At 43.5% G+C, this 19,891-nt stretch overlaps 12 pseudogenes; all 12 read left to right on the top strand.

Annotated features, from left to right (window-relative positions):
* The first annotated feature begins 571 nt into the window (after positions 1-571).
* Positions 572-835, top strand: LOC130285783 (U2 spliceosomal RNA; annotated as a pseudogene).
* Positions 836-2,313: 1,478 nt separating this feature from the next.
* On the top strand, positions 2,314-2,577 carry LOC130285610 (U2 spliceosomal RNA; annotated as a pseudogene).
* A 1,472-nt stretch (positions 2,578-4,049) lies between these two features.
* LOC130290154 (U2 spliceosomal RNA) lies at positions 4,050-4,313 on the top strand (annotated as a pseudogene).
* A 1,461-nt stretch (positions 4,314-5,774) lies between these two features.
* Positions 5,775-6,038, top strand: LOC130288717 (U2 spliceosomal RNA; annotated as a pseudogene).
* Positions 6,039-7,494: 1,456 nt separating this feature from the next.
* On the top strand, positions 7,495-7,759 carry LOC130287838 (U2 spliceosomal RNA; annotated as a pseudogene).
* Positions 7,760-9,226: 1,467 nt separating this feature from the next.
* On the top strand, positions 9,227-9,490 carry LOC130290143 (U2 spliceosomal RNA; annotated as a pseudogene).
* A 1,462-nt stretch (positions 9,491-10,952) lies between these two features.
* LOC130289355 (U2 spliceosomal RNA) lies at positions 10,953-11,217 on the top strand (annotated as a pseudogene).
* A 1,473-nt stretch (positions 11,218-12,690) lies between these two features.
* On the top strand, positions 12,691-12,954 carry LOC130285782 (U2 spliceosomal RNA; annotated as a pseudogene).
* A 1,473-nt stretch (positions 12,955-14,427) lies between these two features.
* LOC130287806 (U2 spliceosomal RNA) lies at positions 14,428-14,692 on the top strand (annotated as a pseudogene).
* A 1,469-nt stretch (positions 14,693-16,161) lies between these two features.
* On the top strand, positions 16,162-16,425 carry LOC130285781 (U2 spliceosomal RNA; annotated as a pseudogene).
* A 1,463-nt stretch (positions 16,426-17,888) lies between these two features.
* On the top strand, positions 17,889-18,152 carry LOC130285780 (U2 spliceosomal RNA; annotated as a pseudogene).
* A 1,466-nt stretch (positions 18,153-19,618) lies between these two features.
* Positions 19,619-19,882, top strand: LOC130287599 (U2 spliceosomal RNA; annotated as a pseudogene).
* Positions 19,883-19,891: the final 9 nt, after the last annotated feature.

Here is a 19,891-nt window from a genome sequence, read left to right as displayed (position 1 = left end):
TGGTAGTTACCATGGATACCCAAGTGATGTGTGAGCTAACACATAGGCCCAACAGATTCCAAGAAGGCCAGAATCACCAGCGGCACCACCATCGATTGTCAGGTCACCCGGATTCAGCAAATACCAGAGTCCAAAATGATGCAGGTTTATACTGTTAATTTTCAGTTTATCGTTACAGTTGGTGTTATTCCATGTCGGAAGGGACGCAGCTACAGCCAGTGGGGTAACTAGAGACAGGCAGGCAGCTATGTGCAACAAAGGTAGGCGTGTTGTTTTCATATGCAGATCTGAAATATTGTCTTATATGCAAGAGGAGGAGTGATGGGGGTTCAGGCAAAAGCCAGGCTATGGATTGCATTGCTAAATGCTCCATCAGAGTGCAATGGTCGCCTGTCCTTTTTTTAAGTGATGATGTGGGTTTAGCCTGTGCTGTATGTATGTATGGGTGGCTGACTGCCACCCACCCAGAAAGTGTATGGGAGGCTGGTTGGCTGCCAGCCTTCCTTCCATTCCTATGAGTAATGTGAGTGCTCATGAAGGGGACATGGTTGGGTCCACCCCTTTCCCGGTTATCCCCTCTAGGCCTTTTGGCTTAGATCAAGTGTAAAAAAAGAAAGGATCTTGCGACAGATCGCATCCTGAGGCACGTTTTTTTTTGTGTGAATACTTGCACTTGGGTGACTTGTGAGCACATACTGATACATACGTTCCCTATCTGGGGACCATAAATTAAATGGATTTTTGAGAAAGGGAGCTGATTTGGAAGCTTGCTTCTGTCGCCCTATGCATTGACCCGATGTGGCAGTATCTTCGGGTAGTGAACAGTGCACCACCCCATTCCAGTGTTAAACAAGAAAGATTCTCATTTAATCCTCCGTGGGTGAGAATTTGAGTTTGAGAATTGGAGACCAAAATGATGAGTTGCACTGACTGGTTTATGAACGTCTATTCATTTAGCGTTTTAATGACCATGTTTGCACACTGATTGGTGTAAAAAAATAAAATAAAACTAAATAATAATAATCTAGCACACCTGTGCAGGTTTGACATGACATGACAGGTAGCTGTCTTGTGGGTGGTGCTGAATCCTGTTAAATGACAAGAGGGTCTCATGCCTATACACAAGGGTGTGTCATTGCTGTTGCTTGACCATGCATTGGTTTCTGTGGTCAGTGAATGATAAAAACAAAATTTACCATCCATTGATGGATGGGAAATCCGCCATGAGGCATTTGTTTTTAGAAACTGCTGCTCACAACCAATGTTGCAATGGAGTGTCTCCATCTGCTGGTGGTATTGGAAAGGCATTAGTGCTATGACAGGGTCTGAAGAAGAAGAAGAAGAAGAAGAAGACGGAAAAAAATATATATAAAAAGAAAAAGAGAGAGAGAGAGAGAGACTGACTTAGTGAGCGAGTGAGTGAGAGAGTGAGAGTGAGTGAGAGTGAATGAGTGAGTGAGTGAGTGATTGAGTGAGTGAGTGAGTGAGTGAGTGAGAACAAATGAGTTAAAGCAAGTGAGTGAGAGAGATCGAATGAATGAAAGTCTGAATGACAGAAAGAAAAAAGGATGAAGAAAGAAGCATGAAGAAAAAAAAATGTATATGGAGTTGCTGACATGAGTGCAATCTACAAAGCCGTTGAGGCTGATCCTCATGGGAGGATTATTGCACCAGGACCCTTAGCACTTTTAAAATGCCATTCAATGCCACGGGCTAGATGTAAACTGCAGATGACCATGTTGTGGTAGTTACCATGGATACCCAAGTGATGTGTGAGCTAACACATAGGCCCAACAGATTCCAAGAAGGCCAGAATCACCAGCGGCACCACCATCGATTGTCAGGTCACCCGGATTCAGCAAATACCAGAGTCCAAAATGATGCAGGTTTATACTGTTAATTTTCAGTTTATCGTTACAGTTGGTGTTATTCCATGTCGGAAGGGACACAGCTACAGCCAGTGGGGTAACTAGAGACAGGCAGGCAGCTATGTGCAACAAAGGTAGGCGTGTTGTTTTCATATGCAGATCTGAAATATTGTCTTATATGCAAGAGGAGGAGTGATGGGGGTTCAGGCAAAAGCCAGGCTATGGATTGCATTGCTAAATGCTCCATCAGAGTGCAATGGTCGCCTGTCCTTTTTTTAAGTGATGATCTGGGTTTAGCCTGTGCTGTATGTATGTATGGGTGGCTGACTGCCACCCACCCAGAAAGTGTATGGGAGGCTGGTTGGCTGCCAGCCTTCCTTCCATTCCTATGAGTAATGTGAGTGCTCATGAAGGGGACATGGTTGGGTCCACTTCTTTCCCGGTTATCCCCTCTAGGCCTTTTGGCTTAGATCAAGTGTAAAAAAAGAAAGGATCTTGCGACAGATCGCATCCTGAGGCACGTTTTTTTTTGTGTGAATACTTGTACTTGGGTGACTTGTGAGCACATACTGATACATACGTTCCCTATCTGGGGACCATAAATTAAATGGATTTTTGAGAAAGGGAGCTGATTTGGAAGCTTGCTTCTGTCGCCCTATGCATTGACCCGATGTGGCAGTATCTTCGGGTAGTGAACAGTGCACCACCCCATTCCAGTGTTAAACAAGAAAGATTCTCATTTAATCCTCCGTGGGTGAGAATTTGAGTTTGAGAATTGGAGACCAAAATGATGAGTTGCACTGACTGGTTTATGAACGTCTATTCATTTAGCGTTTTAATGACCATGTTTGCACACTGATTGGTGTAAAAAAATAAAATAAAACTAAATAATAATAATCTAGCACACCTGTGCAGGTTTGACATGACATGACAGGTAGCTGTCTTGTGGGTGGTGCTGAATCCTGTTAAATGACATGAGGCTCTCATGCCTATACACAGGGGTGTGTCATTGCTGTTGCTTGACCATGCATTGGTTTCTGTGGTCAGTGAATGATAAAAACAAAATTTACCATCCATTGATGGATGGGAAATCCGCCATGAGGCATTTGTTTTTAGAAACTGCTGCTCACAACCAATGTTGCAATGGAGTGTCTCCATCTGCTGGTGGTATTGGAAAGGCATTAGTGCTATGACAGGGTCTGAAGAAGAAGAAGAAGAAGAAGAAGACGGAAAAAAATATATATAAAAAGAAAAAGAGAGAGAGAGAGAGAGAGACTGACTTAGTGAGCGAGTGAGTGAGAGAGTGAGAGTGAGTGAGAGTGAATGAGTGAGTGAGTGATTGAGTGAGTGAGTGAGTGAGTGAGAACAAATGAGTTAAAGAGAGTGAGTGAGAGAGATCGAATGAATGAAAGTCTGAATGACAGAAAGAAAAAAGGATGAAGAAAGAAGCATGAAGAAAAAAAAATGTATATGGAGTTGCTGACATGAGTGCAATCTACAAAGCCGTTGAGGCTGATTCTCATGGGAGGATTATTGCACCAGGACCCTTAGCACTTTTAAAATGCCATTCAATGCCACGGGCTAGATGTAAACTGCAGATGACCATGTTGTGGTAGTTACCATGGATACCCAAGTGATGTGTGAGCTAACACATAGGCCCAACAGATTCCAAGAAGGCCAGAATCACCAGCGGCACCACCATCGATTGTCAGGTCACCCGGATTCAGCAAATACCAGAGTCCAAAATGATGCAGGTTTATACTGTTAATTTTCAGTTTATCGTTACAGTTGGTGTTATTCCATGTCGGAAGGGACGCAGCTACAGCCAGTGGGGTAACTAGAGACAGGCAGGCAGCTATGTGCAACAAAGGTAGGCGTGTTGTTTTCATATGCAGATCTGAAATATTGTCTTATATGCAAGAGGAGGAGTGATGGGGGTTCAGGCAAAAGCCAGGCTATGGATTGCATTGCTAAATGCTCCATCAGAGTGCAATGGTCGCCTGTCCTTTTTTTAAGTGATGATGTGGGTTTAGCCTGTGCTGTATGTATGTATGGGTGGCTGACTGCCACCCACCCAGAAAGTGTATGGGAGGCTGGTTGGCTGCCAGCCTTCCTTCCATTCCTATGAGTAATGTGAGTGCTCATGAAGGGGACATGGTTGGGTCCACCCCTTTCCCGGTTATCCCCTCTAGGCCTTTTGGCTTAGATCAAGTGTAAAAAAAGAAAGGATCTTGCGACAGATTGCATCCTGAGGCACGTTTTTTTTTGTGTGAATACTTGCACTTGGGTGACTTGTGAGCACATACTGATACATACGTTCCCTATCTGGGGACCATAAATTAAATGGATTTTTGAGAAAGGGAGCTGATTTGGAAGCTTGCTTCTGTCGCCCTATGCATTGACCCGATGTGGCAGTATCTTCGGGTAGTGAACAGTGCACCACCCCATTCCAGTGTTAAACAAGAAAGATTCTCATTTAATCCTCCGTGGGTGAGAATTTGAGTTTGAGAATTGGAGACCAAAATGATGAGTTGCACTGACTGGTTTATGAACGTCTATTCATTTAGCGTTTTAATGACCATGTTTGCACACTGATTGGTGTAAAAAAATAAAATAAAACTAAATAATAATAATCTAGCACACCTGTGCAGGTTTGACATGACATGACAGGTAGCTGTCTTGTGGGTGGTGCTGAATCCTGTTAAATGACATGAGGGTCTCATGCCTATACACAAGGGTGTGTCATTGCTGTTGCTTGACCATGCATTGGTTTCTGTGGTCAGTGAATGATAAAAACAAAATTTACCATCCATTGATGGATGGGAAATCCGCCATGAGGCATTTGTTTTTAGAAACTGCTGCTCACAACCAATGTTGCAATGGAGTGTCTCCATCTGCTGGTGGTATTGGAAAGGCATTAGTGCTATGACAGGGTCTGAAGAAGAAGAAGAAGAAGACGGAAAAATATATATATAAAAAGAAAAAGAGAGAGAGAGAGAGACTGACTTAGTGAGCGAGTGAGTGAGAGAGTGAGAGTGAGTGAGAGTGAATGAGTGAGTGAGTGATTGAGTGAGTGAGTGAGTGAGTGAGAACAAATGAGTTAAAGCAAGTGAGTGAGAGAGATCGAATGAATGAAAGTCTGAATGACAGAAAGAAAAAAGGATGAAGAAAGAAGCATGAAGAAAAAAAAATGTATATGGAGTTGCTGACATGAGTGCAATCTACAAAGCCGTTGAGGCTGATCCTCATGGGAGGATTATTGCACCAGGACCCTTAGCACTTTTAAAATGCCATTCAATGCCACGGGCTAGATGTAAACTGCAGATGACCATGTTGTGGTAGTTACCATGGATACCCAAGTGATTTGTGAGCTAACACATAGGCCAACAGATTCCAAGAAGGCCAGAATCACCAGCGGCACCACCATCGATTGTCAGGTCACCCGGATTCAGCAAATACCAGAGTCCAAAATGATGCAGGTTTATACTGTTAATTTTCAGTTTATCGTTACAGTTGGTGTTATTCCATGTCGGAAGGGACGCAGCTACAGCCAGTGGGGTAACTAGAGACAGGCAGGCAGCTATGTGCAACAAAGGTAGGCGTGTTGTTTTCATATGCAGATCTGAAATATTGTCTTATATGCAAGAGGAGGAGTGATGGGGGTTCAGGCAAAAGCCAGGCTATGGATTGCATTGCTAAATGCTCCATCAGAGTGCAATGGTCGCCTGTCCTTTTTTTAAGTGATGATGTGGGTTTAGCCTGTGCTGTATGTATGTATGGGTGGCTGACTGCCACCCACCCAGAAAGTGTATGGGAGGCTGGTTGGCTGCCAGCCTTCCTTCCATTCCTATGAGTAATGTGAGTGCTCATGAAGGGGACATGGTTGGGTCCACCCCTTTCCCGGTTATCCCCTCTAGGCCTTTTGGCTTAGATCAAGTGTTAAAAAAGAAAGAATCTTGCGACAGATCGCATCCTGAGGCACGTTTTTTTTTGTGTGAATACTTGCACTTGGGTGACTTGTGAGCACATACTGATACATACGTTCCCTATCTGGGGACCATAAATTAAATGGATTTTTGAGAAAGGGAGCTGATTTGGAAGCTTGCTTCTGTCGCCCTATGCATTGACCCGATGTGGCAGTATCTTCGGGTAGTGAACAGTGCACCACCCCATTCCAGTGTTAAACAAGAAAGATTCTCATTTAATCCTCCGTGGGTGAGAATTTGAGTTTGAGAATTGGAGACCAAAATGATGAGTTGCACTGACTGGTTTATGAACGTCTATTCATTTAGCGTTTTAATGACCATGTTTGCACACTGATTGGTGTAAAAAAATAAAATAAAACTAAATAATAATAATCTAGCACACCTGTGCAGGTTTGACATGACATGACAGGTAGCTGTCTTGTGGGTGGTGCTGAATCCTGTTAAATGACATGAGGGTCTCATGCCTATACACAAGGGTGTGTCATTGCTGTTGCTTGACCATGCATTGGTTTCTGTGGTCAGTGAATGATAAAAACAAAATTTACCATCCATTGATGGATGGGAAATCCGCCATGAGGCATTTGTTTTTAGAAACTGCTGCTCACAACCAATGTTGCAATGGAGTGTCTCCATCTGCTGGTGGTATTGGAAAGGCATTAGTGCTATGACAGGGTCTGAAGAAGAAGAAGAAGAAGACGGAAAAAAATATATATAAAAAGAAAAAGAGAGAGAGAGAGAGAGACTGACTTAGTGAGCGAGTGAGTGAGAGAGTGAGAGTGAGTGAGAGTGAATGAGTGAGTGAGTGATTGAGTGAGTGAGTGAGAACAAATGAGTTAAAGCAAGTGAGTGAGAGAGATCGAATGAATGAAAGTCTGAATGACAGAAAGAAAAAAGGATGAAAAAAGAAGCATGAAGAAAAAAAAATGTATATGGAGTTGCTGACATGAGTGCAATCTACAAAGCCGTTGAGGCTGATCCTCATGGGAGGATTATTGCACCAGGACCCTTAGCACTTTTAAAATGCCATTCAATGCCACGGGCTAGATGTAAACTGCAGATGACCATGTTGTGGTAGTTACCATGGATACCCAAGTGATTTGTGAGCTAACACATAGGCCCAACAGATTCCAAGAAGGCCAGAATCCCCAGCGGCACCACCATCGATTGTCAGGTCACCCGGATTCAGCAAATACCAGAGTCCAAAATGATGCAGGTTTATACTGTTAATTTTCAGTTTATCGTTACAGTTGGTGTTATTCCATGTCGGAAGGGACGCAGCTACAGCCAGTGGGGTAACTAGAGACAGGCAGGCAGCTATGTGCAACAAAGGTAGGCGTGTTGTTTTCATATGCAGATCTGAAATATTGTCTTATATGCAAGAGGAGGAGTGATGGGGGTTCAGGCAAAAGCCAGGCTATGGATTGCATTGCTAAATGCTCCATCAGAGTGCAATGGTCGCCTGTCCTTTTTTTAAGTGATGATGTGGGTTTAGCCTGTGCTGTATGTATGTATGGGTGGCTGACTGCCACCCACCCAGAAAGTGTATGGGAGGCTGGTTGGCTGCCAGCCTTCCTTCCATTCCTATGAGTAATGTGAGTGCTCATGAAGGGGACATGGTTGGGTCCACCCCTTTCCCGGTTATCCCCTCTAGGCCTTTTGGCTTAGATCAAGTGTAAAAAAAGAAAGGATCTTGCGACAGATCGCATCCTGAGGCACGTTTTTTTTTTGTGTGAATACTTGCACTTGGGTGACTTGTGAGCACATACTGATACATACGTTCCCTATCTGGGGACCATAAATTAAATGGATTTTTGAGAAAGGGAGCTGATTTGGAAGCTTGCTTCTGTCGCCCTATGCATTGACCCGATGTGGCAGTATCTTCGGGTAGTGAACAGTGCACCACCCCATTCCAGTGTTAAACAAGAAAGATTCTCATTTAATCCTCCGTGGGTGAGAATTTGAGTTTGAGAATTGGAGACCAAAATGATGAGTTGCACTGACTGGTTTATGAACGTCTATTCATTTAGCGTTTTAATGACCATGTTTGCACACTGATTGGTGTAAAAAAATAAAATAAAACTAAATAATAATAATCTAGCACACCTGTGCAGGTTTGACATGACATGACAGGTAGCTGTCTTGTGGGTGGTGCTAAATCCTGTTAAATGACATGAGGGTCTCATGCCTATACACAAGGGTGTGTCATTGCTGTTGCTTGACCATGCATTGGTTTCTGTGGTCAGTGAATGATAAAAACAAAATTTACCATCCATTGATGGATGGGAAATCCGCCATGAGGCATTTGTTTTTAGAAACTGCTGCTCACAACCAATGTTGCAATGGAGTGTCTCCATCTGCTGGTGGTATTGGAAAGGCATTAGTGCTATGACAGGGTCTGAAGAAGAAGAAGAAGAAGAAGACGGAAAAAAATATATATAAAAAGAAAAAGAGAGAGAGAGAGAGAGACTGACTTAGTGAGCGAGTGAGTGAGAGAGTGAGAGTGAGTGAGAGTGAATGAGTGAGTGAGTGATTGAGTGAGTGAGTGAGTGAGTGAGAACAAATGAGTTAAAGCAAGTGAGTGAGAGAGATCGAATGAATGAAAGTCTGAATGACAGAAAGAAAAAAGGATGAAGAAAGAAGCATGAAGAAAAAAAAATTTATATGGAGTTGCTGACATGAGTGCAATCTACAAAGCCGTTGAGGCTGATCCTCATGGGAGGATTATTGCACCAGGACCCTTAGCACTTTTAAAATGCCATTCAATGCCACGGGCTAGATGTAAACTGCAGATGACCATGTTGTGGTAGTTACCATGGATACCCAAGTGATGTGTGAGCTAACACATAGGCCCAACAGATTCCAAGAAGGCCAGAATCACCAGCGGCACCACCATCGATTGTCAGGTCACCCGGATTCAGCAAATACCAGAGTCCAAAATGATGCAGGTTTATACTGTTAATTTTCAGTTTATCGTTACAGTTGGTGTTATTCCATGTCGGAAGGGACGCAGCTACAGCCAGTGGGGTAACTAGAGACAGGCAGGCAGCTATGTGCAACAAAGGTAGGCGTGTTGTTTTCATATGCAGATCTGAAATATTGTCTTATATGCAAGAGGAGGAGTGATGGGGGTTCAGGCAAAAGCCAGGCTATGGATTGCATTGCTAAATGCTCCATCAGAGTGCAATGGTCGCCTGTCCTTTTTTTAAGTGATGATGTGGGTTTAGCCTGTGCTGTATGTATGTATGGGTGGCTGACTGCCACCCACCCAGAAAGTGTATGGGAGGCTGGTTGGCTGCCAGCCTTCCTTCCATTCCTATGAGTAATGTGAGTGCTCATGAAGGGGACATGGTTGGGTCCACCCCTTTCCCGGTTATCCCCTCTAGGCCTTTTGGCTTAGATCAAGTGTAAAAAAAGAAAGGATCTTGCGACAGATTGCATCCTGAGGCACGTTTTTTTTTGTGTGAATACTTGCACTTGGGTGACTTGTGAGCACATACTGATACATACGTTCCCTATCTGGGGACCATAAATTAAATGGATTTTTGAGAAAGGGAGCTGATTTGGAAGCTTGCTTCTGTCGCCCTATGCATTGACCCGATGTGGCAGTATCTTCGGGTAGTGAACAGTGCACCACCCCATTCCAGTGTTAAACAAGAAAGATTCTCATTTAATCCTCCGTGGGTGAGAATTTGAGTTTGAGAATTGGAGACCAAAATGATGAGTTGCACTGACTGGTTTATGAACGTCTATTCATTTAGCGTTTTAATGACCATGTTTGCACACTGATTGGTGTAAAAAAATAAAATAAAACTAAATAATAATAATCTAGCACACCTGTGCAGGTTTGACATGACATGACAGGTAGCTGTCTTGTGGGTGGTGCTGAATCCTGTTAAATGACATGAGGGTCTCATGCCTATACACAAGGGTGTGTCATTGCTGTTGCTTGACCATGCATTGGTTTCTGTGGTCAGTGAATGATAAAAACAAAATGTACCATCCATTGATGGATGGGAAATCCGCCATGAGGCATTTGTTTTTAGAAACTGCTGCTCACAACCAATGTTGCAATGGAGTGTCTCCATCTGCTGGTGGTATTGGAAAGGCATTAGTGCTATGACAGGGTCTGAAGAAGAAGAAGAAGAAGAAGAAGACGGAAAAAAATATATATAAAAAGAAAAAGAGAGAGAGAGAGAGAGACTGACTTAGTGAGCGAGTGAGTGAGAGAGTGAGAGTGAGTGAGAGTGAATGAGTGAGTGAGTGATTGAGTGAGTGAGTGAGAACAAATGAGTTAAAGCAAGTGAGTGAGAGAGATCGAATGAATGAAAGTCTGAATGACAGAAAGAAAAAAGGATGAAGAAAGAAGCATGAAGAAAAAAAAATGTATATGGAGTTGCTGACATGAGTGCAATCTACAAAGCCGTTGAGGCTGATCCTCATGGGAGGATTATTGCACCAGGACCCTTAGCACTTTTAAAATGCCATTCAATGCCACGGGCTAGATGTAAACTGCAGATGACCATGTTGTGGTAGTTACCATGGATACCCAAGTGATGTGTGAGCTAACACATAGGCCCAACAGATTCCAAGAAGGCCAGAATCCCCAGCGGCACCACCATCGATTGTCAGGTCACCCGGATTCAGCAAATACCAGAGTCCAAAATGATGCAGGTTTATACTGTTAATTTTCAGTTTATCGTTACAGTTGGTGTTATTCCATGTCGGAAGGGACGCAGCTACAGCCAGTGGGGTAACTAGAGACAGGCAGGCAGCTATGTGCAACAAAGGTAGGCGTGTTGTTTTCATATGCAGATCTGAAATATTGTCTTATATGCAAGAGGAGGAGTGATGGGGGTTCAGGCAAAAGCCAGGCTATGGATTGCATTGCTAAATGCTCCATCAGAGTGCAATGGTCGCCTGTCCTTTTTTTAAGTGATGATGTGGGTTTAGCCTGTGCTGTATGTATGTATGGGTGGCTGACTGCCACCCACCCAGAAAGTGTATGGGAGGCTGGTTGGCTGCCAGCCTTCCTTCCATTCCTATGAGTAATGTGAGTGCTCATGAAGGGGACATGGTTGGGTCCACCCCTTTCCCGGTTATCCCCTCTAGGCCTTTTGGCTTAGATCAAGTGTAAAAAAAGAAAGGATCTTGCGACAGATCGCATCCTGAGGCACGTTTTTTTTTTGTGTGAATACTTGCACTTGGGTGACTTGTGAGCACATACTGATACATACGTTCCCTATCTGGGGACCATAAATTAAATGGATTTTTGAGAAAGGGAGCTGATTTGGAAGCTTGCTTCTCTCTCCCTATGCATTGACCCGATGTGGCAGTATCTTCGGGTAGTGAACAGTGCACCACCCCATTCCAGTGTTAAACAAGAAAGATTCTCATTTAATCCTCCGTGGGTGAGAATTTGAGTTTGAGAATTGGAGACCAAAATGATGAGTTGCACTGACTGGTTTATGAACGTCTATTCATTTAGCGTTTTAATGACCATGTTTGCACACTGATTGGTGTAAAAAAATAAAATAAAACTAAATAATAATAATCTAGCACACCTGTGCAGGTTTGACATGACATGACAGGTAGCTGTCTTGTGGGTGGTGCTGAATCCTGTTAAATGACATGAGGGTCTCATGCCTATACACAAGGGTGTGTCATTGCTGTTGCTTGACCATGCATTGGTTTCTGTGGTCAGTGAATGATAAAAACAAAATTTACCATCCATTGATGGATGGGAAATCCGCCATGAGGCATTTGTTTTTAGAAACTGCTGCTCACAACCAATGTTGCAATGGAGTGTCTCCATCTGCTGGTGGTATTGGAAAGGCATTAGTGCTATGACAGGGTCTGAAGAAGAAGAAGAAGAAGAAGACGGAAAAAAATATATATAAAAAGAAAAAGAGAGAGAGAGAGAGAGAGACTGACTTAGTGAGCGAGTGAGTGAGAGAGTGAGAGTGAGTGAGAGTGAATGAGTGAGTGAGTGATTGAGTGAGTGAGTGAGTGAGTGAGTGAGAACAAATGAGTTAAAGCAAGTGAGTGAGAGAGATCGAATGAATGAAAGTCTGAATGACAGAAAGAAAAAAGGATGAAGAAAGAAGCATGAAGAAAAAAAAATGTATATGGAGTTGCTGACATGAGTGCAATCTACAAAGCCGTTGAGGCTGATCCTCATGGGAGGATTATTGCACCAGGACCCTTAGCACTTTTAAAATGCCATTCAATGCCACGGGCTAGATGTAAACTGCAGATGACCATGTTGTGGTAGTTACCATGGATACCCAAGTGATGTGTGAGCTAACACATAGGCCCAACAGATTCCAAGAAGGCCAGAATCACCAGCGGCACCACCATCGATTGTCAGGTCACCCGGATTCAGCAAATACCAGAGTCCAAAATGATGCAGGTTTATACTGTTAATTTTCAGTTTATCGTTACAGTTGGTGTTATTCCATGTCGGAAGGGACGCAGCTACAGCCAGTGGGGTAACTAGAGACAGGCAGGCAGCTATGTGCAACAAAGGTAGGCGTGTTGTTTTCATATGCAGATCTGAAATATTGTCTTATATGCAAGAGGAGGAGTGATGGGGGTTCAGGCAAAAGCCAGGCTATGGATTGCATTGCTAAATGCTCCATCAGAGTGCAATGGTCGCCTGTCCTTTTTTTAAGTGATGATGTGGGTTTAGCCTGTGCTGTATGTATGTATGGGTGGCTGACTGCCACCCACCCAGAAAGTGTATGGGAGGCTGGTTGGCTGCCAGCCTTCCTTCCATTCCTATGAGTAATGTGAGTGCTCATGAAGGGGACATGGTTGGGTCCACCCCTTTCCCGGTTATCCCCTCTAGGCCTTTTGGCTTAGATCAAGTGTAAAAAAAGAAAGGATCTTGCGACAGATCGCATCCTGAGGCACGTTTTTTTTTGTGTGAATACTTGCACTTGGGTGACTTGTGAGCACATACTGATACATACGTTCCCTATCTGGGGACCATAAATTAAATGGATTTTTGAGAAAGGGAGCTGATTTGGAAGCTTGCTTCTGTCGCCCTATGCATTGACCCGATGTGGCAGTATCTTCGGGTAGTGAACAGTGCACCACCCCATTCCAGTGTTAAACAAGAAAGATTCTCATTTAATCCTCCGTGGGTGAGAATTTGAGTTTGAGAATTGGAGACCAAAATGATGAGTTGCACTGACTGGTTTATGAACGTCTATTCATTTAGCGTTTTAATGACCATGTTTGCACACTGATTGGTGTAAAAAAATAAAATAAAACTAAATAATAATAATCTAGCACACCTGTGCAGGTTTGACATGACATGACAGGTAGCTGTCTTGTGGGTGGTGCTGAATCCTGTTAAATGACATGAGGGTCTCATGCCTATACACAAGGGTGTGTCATTGCTGTTGCTTGACCATGCATTGGTTTCTGTGGTCAGTGAATGATAAAAACAAAATTTACCATCCATTGATGGATGGGAAATCCGCCATGAGGCATTTGTTTTTAGAAACTGCTGCTCACAACCAATGTTGCAAAGGAGTGTCTCCATCTGCTGGTGGTATTGGAAAGGCATTAGTGCTATGACAGGGTCTGAAGAAGAAGAAGAAGAAGAAGAAGAAGACGGAAAAAAATATATATAAAAAGAAAAAGAGAGAGAGAGAGAGAGACTGACTTAGTGAGCGAGTGAGTGAGAGAGTGAGAGTGAGTGAGAGTGAATGAGTGAGTGAGTGATTGAGTGAGTGAGTGAGTGAGTGAGAACAAATGAGTTAAAGCAAGTGAGTGAGAGAGATCGAATGAATGAAAGTCTGAATGACAGAAAGAAAAAAGGATGAAGAAAGAAGCATGAAGAAAAAAAAATGTATATGGAGTTGCTGACATGAGTGCAATCTACAAAGCCGTTGAGGCTGATCCTCATGGGAGGATTATTGCACCAGGACCCTTAGCACTTTTAAAATGCCATTCAATGCCACGGGCTAGATGTAAACTGCAGATGACCATGTTGTGGTAGTTACCATGGATACCCAAGTGATGTGTGAGCTAACACATAGGCCCAACAGATTCCAAGAAGGCCAGAATCACCAGCGGCACCACCATCGATTGTCAGGTCACCCGGATTCAGCAAATACCAGAGTCCAAAATGATGCAGGTTTATACTGTTAATTTTCAGTTTATCGTTACAGTTGGTGTTATTCCATGTCGGAAGGGACGCAGCTACAGCCAGTGGGGTAACTAGAGACAGGCAGGCAGCTATGTGCAACAAAGGTAGGCGTGTTGTTTTCATATGCAGATCTGAAATATTGTCTTATATGCAAGAGGAGGAGTGATGGGGGTTCAGGCAAAAGCCAGGCTATGGATTGCATTGCTAAATGCTCCATCAGAGTGCAATGGTCGCCTGTCCTTTTTTTAAGTGATGATGTGGGTTTAGCCTGTGCTGTATGTATGTATGGGTGGCTGACTGCCACCCACCCAGAAAGTTTATGGGAGGCTGGTTGGCTGCCAGCCTTCCTTCCATTCCTATGAGTAATGTGAGTGCTCATGAAGGGGACATGGTTGGGTCCACCCCTTTCCCGGTTATCCCCTCTAGGCCTTTTGGCTTAGATCAAGTGTAAAAAAAGAAAGGATCTTGCGACAGATTGCATCCTGAGGCACGTTTTTTTTTTGTGTGAATACTTGCACTTGGGTGACTTGTGAGCACATACTGATACATACGTTCCCTATCTGGGGACCATAAATTAAATGGATTTTTGAGAAAGGGAGCTGATTTGGAAGCTTGCTTCTGTCGCCCTATGCATTGACCCGATGTGGCAGTATCTTCGGGTAGTGAACAGTGCACCACCCCATTCCAGTGTTAAACAAGAAAGATTCTCATTTAATCCTCCGTGGGTGAGAATTTGAGTTTGAGAATTGGAGACCAAAATGATGAGTTGCACTGACTGGTTTATGAACGTCTATTCATTTAGCGTTTTAATGACCATGTTTGCACACTGATTGGTGTAAAAAAATAAAATAAAACTAAATAATAATAATCTAGCACACCTGTGCAGGTTTGACATGACATGACAGGTAGCTGTCTTGTGGGTGGTGCTGAATCCTGTTAAATGACATGAGGGTCTCATGCCTATACACAAGGGTGTGTCATTGCTGTTGCTTGACCATGCATTGGTTTCTGTGGTCAGTGAATGATAAAAACAAAATTTACCATCCATTGATGGATGGGAAATCCGCCATGAGGCATTTGTTTTTAGAAACTGCTGCTCACAACCAATGTTGCAATGGAGTGTCTCCATCTGCTGGTGGTATTGGAAAGGCATTAGTGCTATGACAGGGTCTGAAGAAGAAGAAGAAGAAGAAGACGGAAAAAAATATATATAAAAAGAAAAAGAGAGAGAGAGAGAGAGAGACTGACTTAGTGAGCGAGTGAGTGAGAGAGTGAGAGTGAGTGAGAGTGAATGAGTGAGTGAGTGATTGAGTGAGTGAGTGAGTGAGTGAGAACAAATGAGTTAAAGCAAGTGAGTGAGAGAGATCGAATGAATGAAAGTCTGAATGACAGAAAGAAAAAAGGATGAAGAAAGAAGCATGAAGAAAAAAAAATGTATATGGAGTTGCTGACATGAGTGCAATCTACAAAGCCGTTGAGGCTGATCCTCATGGGAGGATTATTGCACCAGGACCCTTAGCACTTTTAAAATGCCATTCAATGCCACGGGCTAGATGTAAACTGCAGATGACCATGTTGTGGTAGTTACCATGGATACCCAAGTGATGTGTGAGCTAACACATAGGCCCAACAGATTCCAAGAAGGCCAGAATCACCAGCGGCACCACCATCGATTGTCAGGTCACCCGGATTCAGCAAATACCAGAGTCCAAAATGATGCAGGTTTATACTGTTAATTTTCAGTTTATCGTTACAGTTGGTGTTATTCCATGTCGGAAGGGACGCAGCTACAGCCAGTGGGGTAACTAGAGACAGGCAGGCAGCTATGTGCAACAAAGGTAGGCGTGTTGTTTTCATATGCAGATCTGAAATATTGTCTTATATGCAAGAGGAGGAGTGATGGGGGTTCAGGCAAAAGCCAGGCTATGGATTGCATTGCTAAATGCTCCATCAGAGTGCAATGGTCGCCTGTCCTTTTTTTAAGTGATGATGTGGGTTTAGCCTGTGCTGTATGTATGTATGGGTGGCTGACTGCCACCCACCCAGAAAGTGTATGGGAGGCTGGTTGGCTGCCAGCCTTCCTTCCATTCCTATGAGTAATGTGAGTGCTCATGAAGGGGACATGGTTGGGTCCACCCCTTTCCCGGTTATCCCCTCTAGGCCTTTTGGCTTAGATCAAGTGTAAAAAAAGAAAGGATCTTGCGACAGATCGCATCCTGAGGCACGTTTTTTTTTGTGTGAATACTTGCACTTGGGTGACTTGTGAGCACATACTGATACATACGTTCCCTATCTGGGGACCATAAATTAAATGGATTTTTGAGAAAGGGAGCTGATTTGGAAGCTTGCTTCTGTCGCCCTATGCATTGACCCGATGTGGCAGTATCTTCGGGTAGTGAACAGTGCACCACCCCATTCCAGTGTTAAACAAGAAAGATTCTCATTTAATCCTCCGTGGGTGAGAATTTGAGTTTGAGAATTGGAGACCAAAATGATGAGTTGCACTGACTGGTTTATGAACGTCTATTCATTTAGCGTTTTAATGACCATGTTTGCACACTGATTGGTGTAAAAAAATAAAATAAAACTAAATAATAATAATCTAGCACACCTGTGCAGGTTTGACATGACATGACAGGTAGCTGTCTTGTGGGTGGTGCTGAATCCTGTTAAATGACATGAGGGTCTCATGCCTATACACAAGGGTGTGTCATTGCTGTTGCTTGACCATGCATTGGTTTCTGTGGTCAGTGAATGATAAAAACAAAATTTACCATCCATTGATGGATGGGAAATCCGCCATGAGGCATTTGTTTTTAGAAACTGCTGCTCACAACCAATGTTGCAATGGAGTGTCTCCATCTGCTGGTGGTATTGGAAAGGCATTAGTGCTATGACAGGGTCTGAAGAAGAAGAAGAAGAAGAAGAAGACGGAAAAAAATATATATAAAAAGAAAAAGAGAGAGAGAGAGAGACTGACTTAGTGAGCGAGTGAGTGAGAGAGTGAGAGTGAGTGAGAGTGAATGAGTGAGTGAGTGATTGAGTGAGTGAGTGAGTGAGAACAAATGAGTTAAAGCAAGTGAGTGAGAGAGATCGAATGAATGAAAGTCTGAATGACAGAAAGAAAAAAGGATGAAGAAAGAAGCATGAAGAAAAAAAAATGTATATGGAGTTGCTGACATGAGTGCAATCTACAAAGCCGTTGAGGCTGATCCTCATGGGAGGATTATTGCACCAGGACCCTTAGCACTTTTAAAATGCCATTCAATGCCACGGGCTAGATGTAAACTGCAGATGACCATGTTGTGGTAGTTACCATGGATACCCAAGTGATGTGTGAGCTAAAACATAGGCCCAACAGATTCCAAGAAGGCCAGAATCACCAGCGGCACCACCATCGATTGTCAGGTCACCCGGATTCAGCAAATACCAGAGTCCAAAATGATGCAGGTTTATACTGTTAATTTTCAGTTTATCGTTACAGTTGGTGTTATTCCATGTCGGAAGGGACGCAGCTACAGCCAGTGGGGTAACTAGAGACAGGCAGGCAGCTATGTGCAACAAAGGTAGGCGTGTTGTTTTCATATGCAGATCTGAAATATTGTCTTATATGCAAGAGGAGGAGTGATGGGGGTTCAGGCAAAAGCCAGGCTATGGATTGCATTGCTAAATGCTCCATCAGAGTGCAATGGTCGCCTGTCCTTTTTTATGTGATGATGTGGGTTTAGCCTGTGCTGTATGTATGTATGGGTGGCTGACTGCCACCCACCCAGAAAGTGTATGGGAGGCTGGTTGGCTGCCAGCCTTCCTTCCATTCCTATGAGTAATGTGAGTGCTCATGAAGGGGACATGGTTGGGTCCACCCCTTTCCCGGTTATCCCCTCTAGGCCTTTTGGCTTAGATCAAGTGTAAAAAAAGAAAGGATCTTGCGACAGATCGCATCCTGAGGCACGTTTTTTTTTGTGTGAATACTTGCACTTGGGTGACTTGTGAGCACATACTGATACATACGTTCCCTATCTGGGGACCATAAATTAAATGGATTTTTGAGAAAGGGAGCTGATTTGGAAGCTTGCTTCTGTCGCCCTATGCATTGACCCGATGTGGCAGTATCTTCGGGTAGTGAACAGTGCACCACCCCATTCCAGTGTTAAACAAGAAAGATTCTCATTTAATCCTCCGTGGGTGAGAATTTGAGTTTGAGAATTGGAGACCAAAATGATGAGTTGCACTGACTGGTTTATGAACGTCTATTCATTTAGCGTTTTAATGACCATGTTTGCACACTGATTGGTGTAAAAAAATAAAATAAAACTAAATAATAATAATCTAGCACACCTGTGCAGGTTTGACATGACATGACAGGTAGCTGTCTTGTGGGTGGTGCTGAATCCTGTTAAATGACATGAGGGTCTCATGCCTATACACAAGGGTGTGTCATTGCTGTTGCTTGACCATGCATTGGTTTCTGTGGTCAGTGAATGATAAAAACAAAATTTACCATCCATTGATGGATGGGAAATCCGCCATGAGGCATTTGTTTTTAGAAACTGCTGCTCACAACCAATGTTGCAATGGAGTGTCTCCATCTGCTGGTGGTATTGGAAAGGCATTAGTGCTATGACAGGGTCTGAAGAAGAAGAAGAAGAAGAAGAAGACGGAAAAAAATATATATAAAAAGAAAAAGAGAGAGAGAGAGAGAGACTGACTTAGTGAGCGAGTGAGTGAGAGAGTGAGAGTGAGTGAGAGTGAATGAGTGAGTGAGTGATTGAGTGAGTGAGTGAGTGAGAACAAATGAGTTAAAGCAAGTGAGTGAGAGAGATCGAATGAATGAAAGTCTGAATGACAGAAAGAAAAAAGGATGAAGAAAGAAGCATGAAGAAAAAAAAATGTATATGGAGTTGCTGACATGAGTGCAATCTACAAAGCCGTTGAGGCTGATCCTCATGGGAGGATTATTGCACCAGGACCCTTAGCACTTTTAAAATGCCATTCAATGCCACGGGCTAGATGTAAACTGCAGATGACCATGTTGTGGTAGTTACCATGGATACCCAAGTGATGTGTGAGCTAACACATAGGCCCAACAGATTCCAAGAAGGCCAGAATCACCAGCGGCACCACCATCGATTGTCAGGTCACCCGGATTCAGCAAATACCAGAGTCCAAAATGATGCAGGTTTATACTGTTAATTTTCAGTTTATCGTTACAGTTGGTGTTATTCCATGTCGGAAGGGACGCAGCTACAGCCAGTGGGGTAACTAGAGACAGGCAGGCAGCTATGTGCAACAAAGGTAGGCGTGTTGTTTTCATATGCAGATCTGAAATATTGTCTTATATGCAAGAGGAGGAGTGATGGGGGTTCAGGCAAAAGCCAGGCTATGGATTGCATTGCTAAATGCTCCATCAGAGTGCAATGGTCGCCTGTCCTTTTTTTAAGTGATGATGTGGGTTTAGCCTGTGCTGTATGTATGTATGGGTGGCTGACTGCCACCCACCCAGAAAGTGTATGGGAGGCTGGTTGGCTGCCAGCCTTCCTTCCATTCCTATGAGTAATGTGAGTGCTCATGAAGGGGACATGGTTGGGTCCACCCCTTTCCCGGTTATCCCCTCTAGGCCTTTTGGCTTAGATCAAGTGTAAAAAAAGAAAGGATCTTGCGACAGATCGCATCCTGAGGCACGTTTTTTTTTGTGTGAATACTTGCACTTAGGTGACTTGTGAGCACATACTGATACATACGTTCCCTATCTGGGGACCATAAATTAAATGGATTTTTGAGAAAGGGAGCTGATTTGGAAGCTTGCTTCTGTCGCCCTATGCATTGACCCGATGTGGCAGTATCTTCGGGTAGTGAACAGTGCACCACCCCATTCCAGT

The sequence above is a fragment of the Hyla sarda genome, chromosome 8 (genome assembly GCF_029499605.1).
Source record: "Hyla sarda isolate aHylSar1 chromosome 8, aHylSar1.hap1, whole genome shotgun sequence".
Lineage (NCBI taxonomy): Eukaryota > Metazoa > Chordata > Amphibia > Anura > Hylidae > Hyla > Hyla sarda.
Note: the sequence above shows the minus strand (reverse complement) of the source record. Positions and strands in the feature narration are given on the sequence as shown.